Source organism: Melozone crissalis, unplaced genomic scaffold (assembly GCF_028551555.1).
Source record: "Melozone crissalis strain CALT ecotype California unplaced genomic scaffold, PUWL_Pcris_2 ptg000046l_1, whole genome shotgun sequence".
Lineage (NCBI taxonomy): Eukaryota > Metazoa > Chordata > Aves > Passeriformes > Passerellidae > Melozone > Melozone crissalis.
Window position 1 is genome coordinate 1022690 of NW_026535824.1, and position 12703 is coordinate 1035392.

Sequence of the window (12703 nt, forward strand, 5' to 3'; positions counted from 1 at the left end):
AGGACCTGGACACTGAGGTATTTTGCTGGAGGCAAGCCTGTCACAAACACACACCCTCTTCAAACTTCATGGGAAGCAGAAAGGAAAAGAGCAGGAAAAGGCTACCTTTGGGCGAGTCTCACTCCTGTCTAGAAATGGGCCAATTCTGGGCAGAATACTCCCCCCAGTGCTGGCCTCCTTCTTCCTGCTGAGAAACTTCTCCCTCTGGAACTTAGAGGGAAGCAGCTGAAAGGCAAAAGTAAACCAGCTAGAGCCTCAGAGTTGTGCTTGTTCAGAAAGGCTTTTCGTGAACAAGTGGCACTGCTGAATAACTTGTGATCACAGCCACTAGGACAGCCCTGGGAGCCCTGGGAATTTCCTGCTGAAATACTTAGCATCAGTGAATTAATAATAAAGATTGGAACACACATACTCCAGCCATATGGCTCTGTCCCATTGGCTTCTCCATGATTGCATGGGACATGGTTGGGGATTTCTGCTCTTTGGGCATTTGTTTCCTCTTATGTTTCGTTGGATTGAGGCAGTGACCTTTCCAGAGAATGGGGAGGAGCTCTCAGAACTGCCTGAACTCCATCCCTGCACAACGCTCAGAACTCACAGCAAGGAGATATCGCTGCTGGATGAGTCCAAGAGATGCAAGAAAGGAACACTGTACCAAGAGTGAGGTGCACAGGAATGTTTCTTGGTTTTAGTTCTCCCTGTTAATTGTTTTCTCTGTTTGGGCTGACAGAGCCCTCCACAGAAGAAAACAGAGTCATCTCCTTGACAGAGCCTCAGCAGTGGGGCATCTTCAGCCAAGTGAGCTTTGTGGCCCTGGCTCCAGCGCTGCCTGCAGGGCTGCATCTGTGCCCACACAGGAGCTGGGAGAGAACAGCTGCTTTGGAAGCTCTTCCAGCTGGGACCAGCCGTGGCTCTCAAGACTTTGGGCAGAGTTTGAGCTTCCCCCCTCTCCATGCCCAGGTGCCCAAGGGCAGGATGGTCAGAGCAGCACAGGTGAGTGCCCAGCCTGACAGAAGGAATTCCTGTGGCAAAGGGAAAGGGACAGAACACATGCTCAGGCCTTCAGCTGTACATTGGTTTCACTCGGCTCTGCTGGCACAGCCAGGCAAGACACAGCTGAAGCATCCCACAGTGTTCCCTATTGCACCAGGACAGCCCCAGCAACAGCAGCACAGCACAAAGGGCTGGGCAGGGGCTCTGCAGCTTCACAGCACTGCTGGACAACAGGGGCAGGGAGAGCAGGGACACCAGGGCACTGCCAGCCTTAACACAGCCCCAGTGGGTACTCACAGTATGAGGCTTCAGCCCTTCCCTGGACAAAAGACGAGGTGTTGATGTCTTCTTTGGCAATCCAGACGCCATTTCCAAGGGACGATGTCGCAGGTCAGCGACAATGCCTCAACAAAACTGGAAGGAGCAACAATGGAACTCTGAAAATCCACAACCCAATTCATGGCAGATTCAAGGCATATTCTGCTGCTAAAAATGGTACATTACTTGAAAGTAGCTAAGTGCTTGTTTGGTGTAAGTAGCTAGTATAGTTAGGCCGTTAGTTGAACTTTATTTGAACTATATGGCTACCTTGTGAAATTCAAAGTTAGATCATACTGAAACCTGGTGCTAAAAATCTGAACATTATTAACAGTTTGAACAGACAAAGCTGTAGCTTAAATATTACTCAAAAATAGCTAGAGTGGGCCTCCTCTTCTTTAGGCTAAAGCACCCTTGCTCTATCAGCTGCTTCTCACACCTGAGACACTAATGAGAGACTGGAATGTTATGGCTAATGGCTTAAATATCATTATAAAGGACTTTCTGCCCATTGTGACAAAACTGTATAAAGAAGCTGCGACCACCCAAGCCCACCCTTCCCTGAAAATGCCTCCTGACTGGAACATGGCACTGTGAGTTAAGCTGCCTAAGGGAACTTGAGACAAGATCAAGGTGACACTATTGTCCCATTAGCTCAGGTCTGGGGAGAAGTAAACAAGGCTGAGGAGAAAAACCTATCCACAACAAAGCCAAACCCAGCAGCTGTCGTGAAAATCACCTCTTTCTGGGTTCAGGCTGGGGAAGTCACAGCCACAGACTCTTCTGCTGAGGCCAGGTTTGCACACAAACCTCCCAGCAAAGACCTCCACAGTGCCTCCAGACCCATTCCGGAGGCCTTGCACCAGACGACTGCAGGGCATGCAAAGCAACACAACAAATCAGAAAATCCAGAACCCAACTCATGGCAGACTCAAAGGATATACGGGTGCTAAAGATTTTGTATTTTATGAAAGTAGCAAGAGACAGAGTCCAAATTGCCCCCCCCTGGGAGGTACCTGGGCAAGGTATCATCTTGCCCAAATCTCCATTAATCCATTGGAGTCTTACATTTTGCCAGACCTCACCACAGAGAAGACCAGAAGAGGATTTAATGGTAGGCCAATGGGATCCATGGAATGGTGATATTTTCTGCTAAATCTCTCTCTGTCACTCTCTTTCTCCTCCCCCCCTTTCCAACCTCCACCCCCCTCCCACTTTTCTTTCTCTCTCTTTCTCCCTCACATTTACTGTTCCATAAAATCCAGACCATTGACTTTGGCATATGGTCTCGTTTGCACCTCAACACAGAGGCATCTCCCTAAAAATTTTAAAACCCAGATGATAAAAACCCACTGAAACTTGAAGAGAACTCATTCACCTTTAAGCAGTTTAAGCAGTTACTATAGGGAAAAAATGTATAGACTACTATCTTTGGAAAATGTTGCATTTCTTCAGTAAAAAAAGCACTATCAGTAGTCCATTTATTGGTCATCCTCTCAGGTGTACATGTCACTGAACTACTGCGCCAGAAGACTGGCATGATCACATTCTCTGTATCCCTTTGGCATTCTCTTTCAGAGTACAGATGAAACAAAACCAAAAAGTTCAACTTTAGTCGGTCTTTACCTTCAAATGAAATTCAGGACTCCCTAGCAGACACCAGTGTTCTGCACGCTGAGGAGCTTTTCGCAGAGGCCAATGCTCTGCACCTTTAGCAATTCTCTACGCCGATAGTCCCCCTAGCGAATGGCCCGGTGCAGCCGCCTGCAGGAGCCCAGGCTGCGCACACCCAGCCAGGGCCGCGCTCTCAGGCAACTGAGGCAGCGCCGCTGTCACAGACGCTGAGGGCCCGGGCGCGGTTACCGGGCAACCGCGGCACCGAGTGCGGGGCCGGGTGGGGCCGCAGGGATTTGCAAAGGAGATTGGCACTGCAGCGACGGACTGCAGTTTGGGGCTTCCCAAGAGTCTTTCTGTAACTAATGAAAGGTTAAAATGTGGTGACAAAGGCACCTATGCCAGGTCTGTACAGTGCTCTTCGCAGCACTAGTATCCGACCCTGGCTGGAACAGCAGGAGGGGCTGAGGCAGCAGGGAAGGGGGCTCAGCATCGAGAAAAGGATTCTCAGGGGGAACCTTCTGGCTCTGCGCAACTCCCTGAAAGGAGGGGACAAGAGGCTGCTGCAAGTTCAGGCAGCGCCGGAGCCGCCTGGCTCCCCCTCTCTTCCCCCGCTCCGCCTCTTCCTCCCTCCTCCTCCTCCTCCTCCGCTCCCGCAGCCCTCGCAGCCCCCGGGAGGGGCGGGGATGGAGCCGGGACAGGTCGGAACGCAGAGAGGCCTGGGGGGATGCCAGGACTGGGAGTGACTGGGCTGTACTGGGATCATCCTGGGAGCAGCTCCTGGGTGACTGAGTTCTACTGGGATCATCCTGGGATCACACTGGCAGTGAGGAGGAGCAGGGCAATGGCTCCAGCGCTGGGGCTGAGGGCGCTCCTGGGGGGCCAGGGGCGAGTGGGACCCCCAGCACTGGGACCCTGAACCGCCACTGCCAGCACCGGGACCCCCCTGCTCCCCTTAGCCTGCACAGGGGCCCCCTGAATTCCCCTGTTGTGGACATCAGGACCCTCTGCTCCCTTTTTCCCGGGCATCCCATGGCTCCCAGCCTCCAGACTTGGCGTGGGCTTGACTCTGGGACAACGTGGAACGCCTTGGTCTCCCATTCCTGCCTTTCCCAGGCACACCTTTCTGCAAAACCAGAGACCCCCTGAACTCCCCCTTTCCGAACATCCCGGGTGTCCCCACTCTGGTCCCCCCTTTTTGGGAAACCCTGGACTCCCCTTTCCTGGGCTCAAGGACCCCCTGGAACTCCATTCTACCTCTCCACGTCCCTGCCCTCCCCCCCTCATTTTCATGACCCTGAGATCCCCCTGGCACCCCCATTCCTGAGAACCCAGACCCCCCTGCATCTCTTCATCAAGCACTAACGCAACCTTTTCCCGGCCCCCCCCCCCTGCCTCTCCCAGCCCCCAGCCCCACCCTTTTGTCTGGCCTGGGACCAGAAGTGCAACTGACTGGAAACAAATGTGACAGAAAGCAATAATTTTGCGCCTTTTATTTACTATTGAAATACAATTTCCTCCCTTTCTCACAAATCTCCTCCCAGTGTCATTCAGCAGGGTGGTCAGAAAGTCCTTAATTCTGGGTGGGTGTTCCAAGCTGCAGGCACAAGGAAACAGGGAATGGGGATTTTCCTGCTCCTGGGAAGTTTGACATCCTCAGCTGAGGAGAGGAGGCACCAGAAGGAAAGGGCAGCTGGGCTTCATCTTTCCACAGGGAAGAGGAGGGGAAAATCTCTCATCCTGTCTGCAGCTTCTCCCACAGGGATGTGAGGGCTGATCCCAGAGCCCTAAGGATCACAGTCAGGGCTGCCCTCAGGGAATGCTTGCCTGGTATGGTGGGGCAGTGTGCGAGCACCTGGATCTTGGGGCACCCAGCTGCCCCTCATGTTTGGAGGTGCCTGAGGAGGGCTGGGATGATGCCTGGGACATCCTGCAGTGACATCCCCTCTGTCCCGCTCTGGGTGAGCTCAGTCCCAAACCTGACCCTGATCCTGGTCTCAATCTCACTCCACGTTTAGACAAACTCACAGTTCTGTATTTAATCACATCCCAATTCCAAACTTGTCTAGCCCCAGACCACAACCCAACCCCAGCCCAAAGCCAATCCCATGTCTAGCCTTAACCCCAATCCCAGCTCTAATCCAAATCTCAGCCCCAACTCCAACTCAGCCCCAATTCCAGCCCCTTCCTAAATCCTCAACCCCAAATCAAACCCCAGTTCTGCCGTTCTGGGGGTTTGCGGGTGTCTCTGTCCCTCTGACCCCGATGATGTTTGGCTGGGGTCACACCAGGGCTGAGAGGGACAGAGACTGCCCCGACCTCCGCAGGTGTGAGAAGGTCGGAGAGCCCCCCCAGCCCCAAGCACCCTCATCCGTGAGCAGCACCCCTGCCGTGTCCTTTCTCTGGTGACAGCACAGACATTCCTTTATGCCCAGGTCTGTGCCAGCCCCGCACACAGCAGTGCTCTGCGGCAATGGGGACACGGGAAACGGTGCCCGTCGTGTGTCCCCTTTGTGTTGCCGTGTGTCCCCCCATGTCTGGCTGTGTTCCCCCGGCCAGGGAGCTGCTCTGGCCTGGGATGGCCGGGCCCAGCCGCCGGGCCTCGCCGGCAGCGGGAAGGAGCCGGCCTGGGCTGTGGGACACGGCGGGGCTGCCATGCTGGAAAGCCGCTCTGGCTCCCGCCAGGGAGCTGTGGGCAAGGGGCTGCCGGCTGTGCGGGAGAAAAGCCGCTGGGGCAGCCCCTAACGCTGCCCCGCAGAAAGGAAAGGGAGGAGGGAGCTCAGAATGTGGCAGTGCAGAGATGAAGGGACAAGTGCCCTTGGGGGCCGCGGGTCGGGGCCAGCCCTCGGGCACGGCTCTGAGCGTCTCCTGAGCCGGCATGAGGGCTGTCTGTAAGGATTGCAGGCGGCAGCCGAGAGCAGCAGTGCCGGCAGTGCCAGCCGGGCCCCATGGCCATCTGCCCGTGCCTTCGCAGCCCGTGAGGGCTGCGGGCTCTGCAGCGCGGCTCCTGCTCCCACAGCCGGCCTGGAGCCTCAGGGCTGCCCCGCAGGCGGCGCGGGAGCAGCAGCGGCCTCAGGGCCTGGCCCGGGGCTCGATCTGCTCAGCCCGGGGGCAGAGCCACAGCAGGAGGGAAGGAGCTGAAGGAGCACCAGGGAGCCCGGGGAGAGACAGGCTGTGAGACAAGGCTCTGCCCGTAATTTTAACAGTTTTTATTAACCTAATAACTATATACAACTAACTTAGTTATTATATACAAGTAAAAAGTCAAGTTCCTTATGACAGTTGTCACAGGTGTTTCTCGCTTCGGACAAGATGTCCCAGGTTGAGCATTGGGCACTGAGTCCTTTCCAGCTGGCCGGGGGCTGTTGATGTCTGGCGGGGCTGGAGAGGCTGCTCGAGCCCTGGGGCCCATGAGAGCTGTCGAGGAGCTGTGCCCGTCCGGTGCTGTCCTGAGGCGGCAGGGCCTGGGTGGTGAAGGACAAGGGTGAGCCGCCACAGGTGCTGGCCCCAGCGCACCAGGACTCAAGGTCTTGTCCCACACTGGGCATGGCCATTCTCCCACGTTACTCCAGCTCCAAGCTCAGTTGCCCCATGTGCCAGTCCTCCTGCTCCATTCTGCCCCTTCCTTCTTACCCCAGACGCAAAATACCCATGCCACATTACCCAGCTCTGTACACAGAGCCCTACTCATCCCCCAGCTAGCACCCTGCAGATAATCAGGCCCCTGTCGTCACTGACCCCCTCGCCCTGACAGGGCCATATATGACACATCCTGTGTCCTGATCGCCGTTTGATGCTGGTCATTACGGCCGCTCGAGATGTGTCCATCACCGTGCAGCAGGGTCACACTAGGCTGAGGAGGAGAGGGCAGCTGGCTGCAATGCAGGGCCCAATCCAGCACCCCCCAATAACCCTCCCAACCCAGGTCTCCCTGGGGACTGAAGGCACAGATTCCTCCTGGATAGTCAGCAATGCTTAAAGCCTCAGTCACCATTCTGTGTCTCTACCTTCATCACACCTACCTTGTTGTGGTGTACCAGGAGATGCTGCAGCTGTGCACTTGTATGTGGGGAAGCCTTGATGTTCTGCATCGTGAAACTGCTGCTTTGATGGTCCCCAGAGATCTGAGGCATACGGGGGACACTGGCACAGACCAGCGGCCTCCTGTGGGATGGGACAGAGGAGGCTCAGTGCCCAGCCCTGTGGCATGCAGGGCATCACCCTGCTGTGCCAGGGAGGGCACTAGCAGTGCTGCTTGCAGGGGCATGTCCCTGCCAGCTCCTGTCCACCTGCTGCAGGAGCCCCAAGCCCATCCCACCAGGCTTGATCTGCTGGCTATGTCCCCACAACAAGGTGTGCTGGCCATGGCCATGGCAGGTCCCTGTGCACAGGACACCAGCTGGCAGGGATTGGTTTTGGGAACTCCTTTCACAGGAGGCACACAATTCCCCACCAAGCCTGAGCTCAGACTGAAAACAGACACAGCTCATCAGATGTGCTTTCAGCAACCTTGGGACAGAGAAGTGGGCCGGACAGGGCAGTGCAAGGCAAGGAATGCAAAAGCCCCCAGCCCTGGGGCAAGCACTGGCCCTCCACAGCTGCCTTCTGCTCCCCTACCCTGCCCCGTCCCCCCAGGCTCCTCTGCCCCAGCCCAGGTGCAGAGCCCTCCTTGCTGTGTCAGGGCTACCCTGCACCCCAGGCGCGGGGAACGTGTCCTCAGAGCCCTTACCTTTGGCTGGGCGGTGGCTCCTTGCTAGGGGGCATCGGCTGCAAATACAGGAGTTTTTTGGGGTACCTGGGGAGGGCAGGGGTCACAGGTGTGTGGCAGGGGACAACGAACCTGTTCCTGTTGGAGGCAGCACCCCCAAGGCCATGGGATTGTAGCCCATGGCATCTCGCTGCCTGTAGCCCTTGGGATGAGCCCCCATAGGCCCTGCTGAAGGGCAGGGCTGCAGAGGGGGCTCCCCACATCAGCCCCTCCCAAGCAGACACTGTCACCCCTGTGCCCAGCACAGTGGGTCACTGCTGGCACCCATCTCCCCCCATGCCAGCCCTGCTGCCCCCGATGCACTGGTGCTACTCACTGGCCAGGAACCTGCACACTGAGCATGCGGTCACAGGACAGACATGTGAAAGGGACTGGCAGCTGCCTATGGAGGGTGAGGGAAGAGGTCCAGCTGAGCTCCTGGGGCCACAGGCCTGCAGCACACAGGCAGCAGCTCCCTGCAGCAGCCAGCTGCTGGGCAGGTCACTGCACAGGCTCACAGCCATTGCAGGGTGAACCGTGGCCTGTTGAGCCTGTTTCTCCCCATCCCCAAGGTGCTGGCTGATGCCAGGTGAAGGGCACAGGCACCCATGCCACCATCTCAAGCAGCCCCTGCAGCGCTTTCAGCCCCTCTCTGGCACCAAAGTCCCCCCGTGTGCATGGCCAGGAGGGCAGGGCACGGCCCAGCTCAGGGGCATGGTGTGTGACAGCCCTGCCTGGGAGGAGCAGTTGCCATCTCTGTTCCCAAAGCCATCAGAATCTCCATTGCACTCACTTCTTAATCCCAGCGGCGTTTTCACGCAACAGCCTATCCTCGAGTTCCTCCATGTTCCTGTTCCAGGAGTCCTCCAGGTGTTTACGGAAAGTCTTCAGCTCCAGGCGATCCAGCTGTGAACAGGTGCACAGCCTCAGCCAGCTGCTCCAGGATGTGACATGGAGCTCTCCAGGGAAAAGCCTGGAGGGGGAATCCTCAGAGGGATGCTGCCGCAGGCTGTCAAGTCCCAAAGGTGCCAGTTCCTCATGGTGGGGACGAAATACCCCTCACCTTGTCTTCAATTGCATTGCTGAACTGCTGCTGCATGTTGTTCCAGTGCTGCTCCTGGCCTGAAATCTGGCTCTGCAACTCCTGAATCCTCCCATCCAGCTCCTCCATGTTCTCTTCAAACTGGCTGCAATCGACTTTGCTGTCCAAGGCAGCTTTGTCCGCCTTCTAGCAGAGGGGAATGGCAGGAGAGCGGCAGGGAAAGGGATGAGGAATGCCAGGCAGGGCCAGCGTGTGAGGGGCAGAGGGAGGAGTGCTTCCTCCAGGCCATCACGCCCCTTTCAGGGTGCTGTGGCCCCATTTGCCCCATCACCCTGGTGAGCTTGGTCCCACCATGTGAAGGGTGAGGGACCCCATGAGCTCAGGAAATTCCCCCTCCCAAGGGGACAATTTCTGCCACCCAGCCCCCAAGGGACAAGGGGCATTTGTCACCCTGCCCGGGAAGCCCTGGGCTGGCACAGAGGCCCCTTAGACTGTACCATGTCCATGGCAGCCATCATGTCCTGCTGATCTGCTTTCTCCTTCTGCAGCTTCTCCAGAGGCTGGGACAGCATCTTTCAGCACAGAAAGGAACCCATGACACCACAGCAAGGCTGGGGCACACCCCAGAATGTAGGAGCACACTCCTCTCCCCCTTGTCTGCACACACTCTGTCCTTGATTTGTCACAAGCCTTCTGCCCAGTTGGGTCTGTTAGAGACGAGCAAAATGGACGACAAACAGGGTGAACAAAAGGGTTGATAGAAGCAATGAGCAAAGCAATGATAAAAATGATGAGCAGCCAGCAGGCTCCTTCTCCTTCCGAATCCCTTGCAGGACTGAGGCCCTCCTCAACACAACTCCTGTTGCCAGGCAACGCACCCCACTCCACTCCTGGGAGCCAGTGGGTCCCATTAAGTCATAGATAATGGAGTCTTGGAATGGCATGGGCTGGAAGGGACCTAAAAGATCATCTCGTTTCACCCCCTGTCAGGGACAGGTAAAGGAACATTTTCCACTAGACCTGGTTGCAGCAAGATCCCATCTAAGCTGGTCTTGGATGCTTCCAGGAATGGGGCAGGCTCTGTTAAGGCATCACCATGCTCACAGGGAAGAATTTCTTCCCAATATCCCACCTATCTTTCCCCTCTGTCATTGTGACGCCATTTCCATGCCAAGCCCTTGTACAAGGTCCACCTCCAGCCCTTTTATAGTCTTTTTAATTCCTATAAAGTGCTCAAAGTTCTCCCAGGAGAGTACAGCCTCATTGTTTTTCTTTTGATCAGTTTAAGATGTGCATCACATCTGAGCCAGTTCCCCCACTGCTGCAAACCCTCAGCCTGGTTTGGAGCATCCATTGGGATCAGCCTTTGCCAGGGGGGCTGTGCATGAGCCCCTGGCTGAGCTATGGGGTTGTTGGGGCACAGAATCCTTTCTTCTTAGGAGTTCAGGGCAAAAAGTCTCTGTGGGTGAAGCCTTTGGACATTTTCCTCCAAGTCAGGTTTTATGTCAGCTTGACAGTCCATAAAGAAGACAATGACATAATTTCTCCTGCCAATGTCCCCAAGACTGTTGGGGAAGACAAATCAAGTTCTTCCCTTCAATACCTGCCATTTACTAGATGTTCTACTTTAGGTGTCCACAGAGCCCCATAATTACCTTGGGCCGCCTTGATTTGTTACCAAGTTCTCAAGGTAGCACTGACTGTTCCATTAACTGCCACTTTTGCAAAATTTGCTACAGTTTCAGTGAGGTTTTATTGTCCCCTGGGGAATGGCTTGGGGTGACAGGGACAGGGACAACCCTCCCAAGCCCCTCCCAAGCATCCCCCAGGGCGAGAGGCACAGAGACCCCTTGAGCATCTCCTGGGCACTGGACAAAATAAACTTGACAGAAATCAAACTGAACTCTGCATAAATCACTTTGAAGAATATTTGCTCTTCCCACAAGTAACTTGTGATGGAAATGCAAACAAATCCCAAATATGAATAAACCGACAATCCAAGCATTGATGTGGCAATTCCAAGTTTCATTGGTTCCTGCACAGCTCTAGCTCAGCTTCTGGCAGCTTCTGATAGAAGAAAAGAGAAAATTTGGCCCAATACAGATTATTAAAAGGAAGGGGAAGCTCTGTGTAGCTGTCACAAAGGTGACAGGGATCAAGAGAAAAATGATTCTCACATTTGGCAAAGAACCCAAGCCTGGGAATTCAGGAGATATTCAGGAATTTAGGTACTTGAGCTGGGCTTCTTGTAGGACTTTCAGCAGCCTTATGTTCCTCACTGTGGGGTGAATGAACCTTGTCAGTCTCGCTGGTAACATTTGCTCCCTTTCCTCCAATGATTTTAACACACTTTTCAAGGAAGGACAACAAAATATTTTCTTTTCACTGGCCACCCACAACAGCCATTTTCCTCATCAGTTCTCCCGTAAGTTGCTCAGAGGAAGCTGTGTCCAAGTTTCCAAGAGTTCCTCCAGAGAGAACCACAACCTCCTCAGAGGACAGGAACCGTGCTGTTGTCAAAGGCACTTGGGGACAGACAACAGTGCCCTGAACTCACTGTGCCAAAATCATGTCGCAATCTGGTTAAGAAAATTGTTAGAGAGATGCCTCAGCCCCAATTAAGGCACTAACGAGACCAAATCCAAAGTGGATTTTATTGAACAGTAAATGTGAGGTAGAGAGAGAGATGGAAAGAAAGAGAAAAGGGGGGGAGAGCAAGGGAGTCACAGGGACAGAGACCTCCCCTTGAGCAGGTGTAAGAGTCTGTCCGAATTTTCCCTCACCTGCCTCACGATCGTCATTTGAGGACCACTGAAGAGAAGATCCCCCCGTCTCCTCTGTAGGAGAAAGTCATATGCCACAAGGCCCTGAGACCTGAGAGCATTGCTAAGCTACTGTTTCCACAGGTGTTGTTTGCTGTATGCTACACTGAGCCCAATGACAAGAAGGGGGCACCGTGCCCTTTTTGCAACAACAGCCTTGGAAGCTGCCCCACCTCTCGGTCTGGCTGGACTTTTCCTGAGTGGTGGAACCCTGCCGAAGACCCCTCTCACTCGTTTGCAACCACCGTGACACACAGACTGAGATGTAAGAAGTCTCTTCATCAAGAGACCAAGACATCAAACCCCCATGTGAGAAGGCCCCCTCTTATACTTTCCAAGGACTGGGACTGAGACCCCCAACCCGGGGGAGGTGTGTGGGGAGAGGCAAGCTGACCAAAGCAAGATGGATGTTGCAGGTGTGAGCATTGGACCACAAAAACAATGGCTCACGCCCACTGCCGAACATGGACTGTGTGTACCCTTTCAAAACACCATTCTTTCCCCAAAACTACCTTTGATTCAGTTGCAAAATTCATTCTCCCTGGACATCAGGACCCCCTGCTCCCCTTTTCCTGGCCATCCCATGGCTCCCAACCTCCAGACTTGCCATGGGCGTCACCCTAGGATGCCCTGGAGCACCTTGGATCCCCATTCCTGCCTTTCCCAGCCCCCAGCCCCACCTTTCTGCAAAAACAGAGACCCTCTAAACTCCCCCTTCCCGAACATCCCATCCCGAGTGTTCCCACCCTGGTCCCCCCTTTTTGGGAAACCCTGGACTCCCATTTCCTGGGCTCAAGGACCCCCTGGAATTCCCTTCTACCTCTCCACGTCCCTGCCCCTGTCTCCTGTCCCTCAGCTGTCCCCTGTCCCTCAGCTCTGTGAGGCCAGGGACAGCAGCAGGACGCAGGACAGCCCAGGGGGAGAACAACCCTCAGCCCCAGCTGGGCCAGTTCCCCCAGTTCCCCCCAGGTCACTCCCAGCATGGGCCCTGTGGCTCCCAGTCACTTCCAGTTACACTCAGTGTGATCCCAGTATCATCCCAGTCACTCCCAGTATGATCCCAGTATGATCCCAGCATGGTCCCAGCACAGTCCCAGCTGTTCCCATTCACCCCTACCATAGCTCCAGGCACTCCCAGTATGGTTCCAGTCCTTCCCAGTATGATTC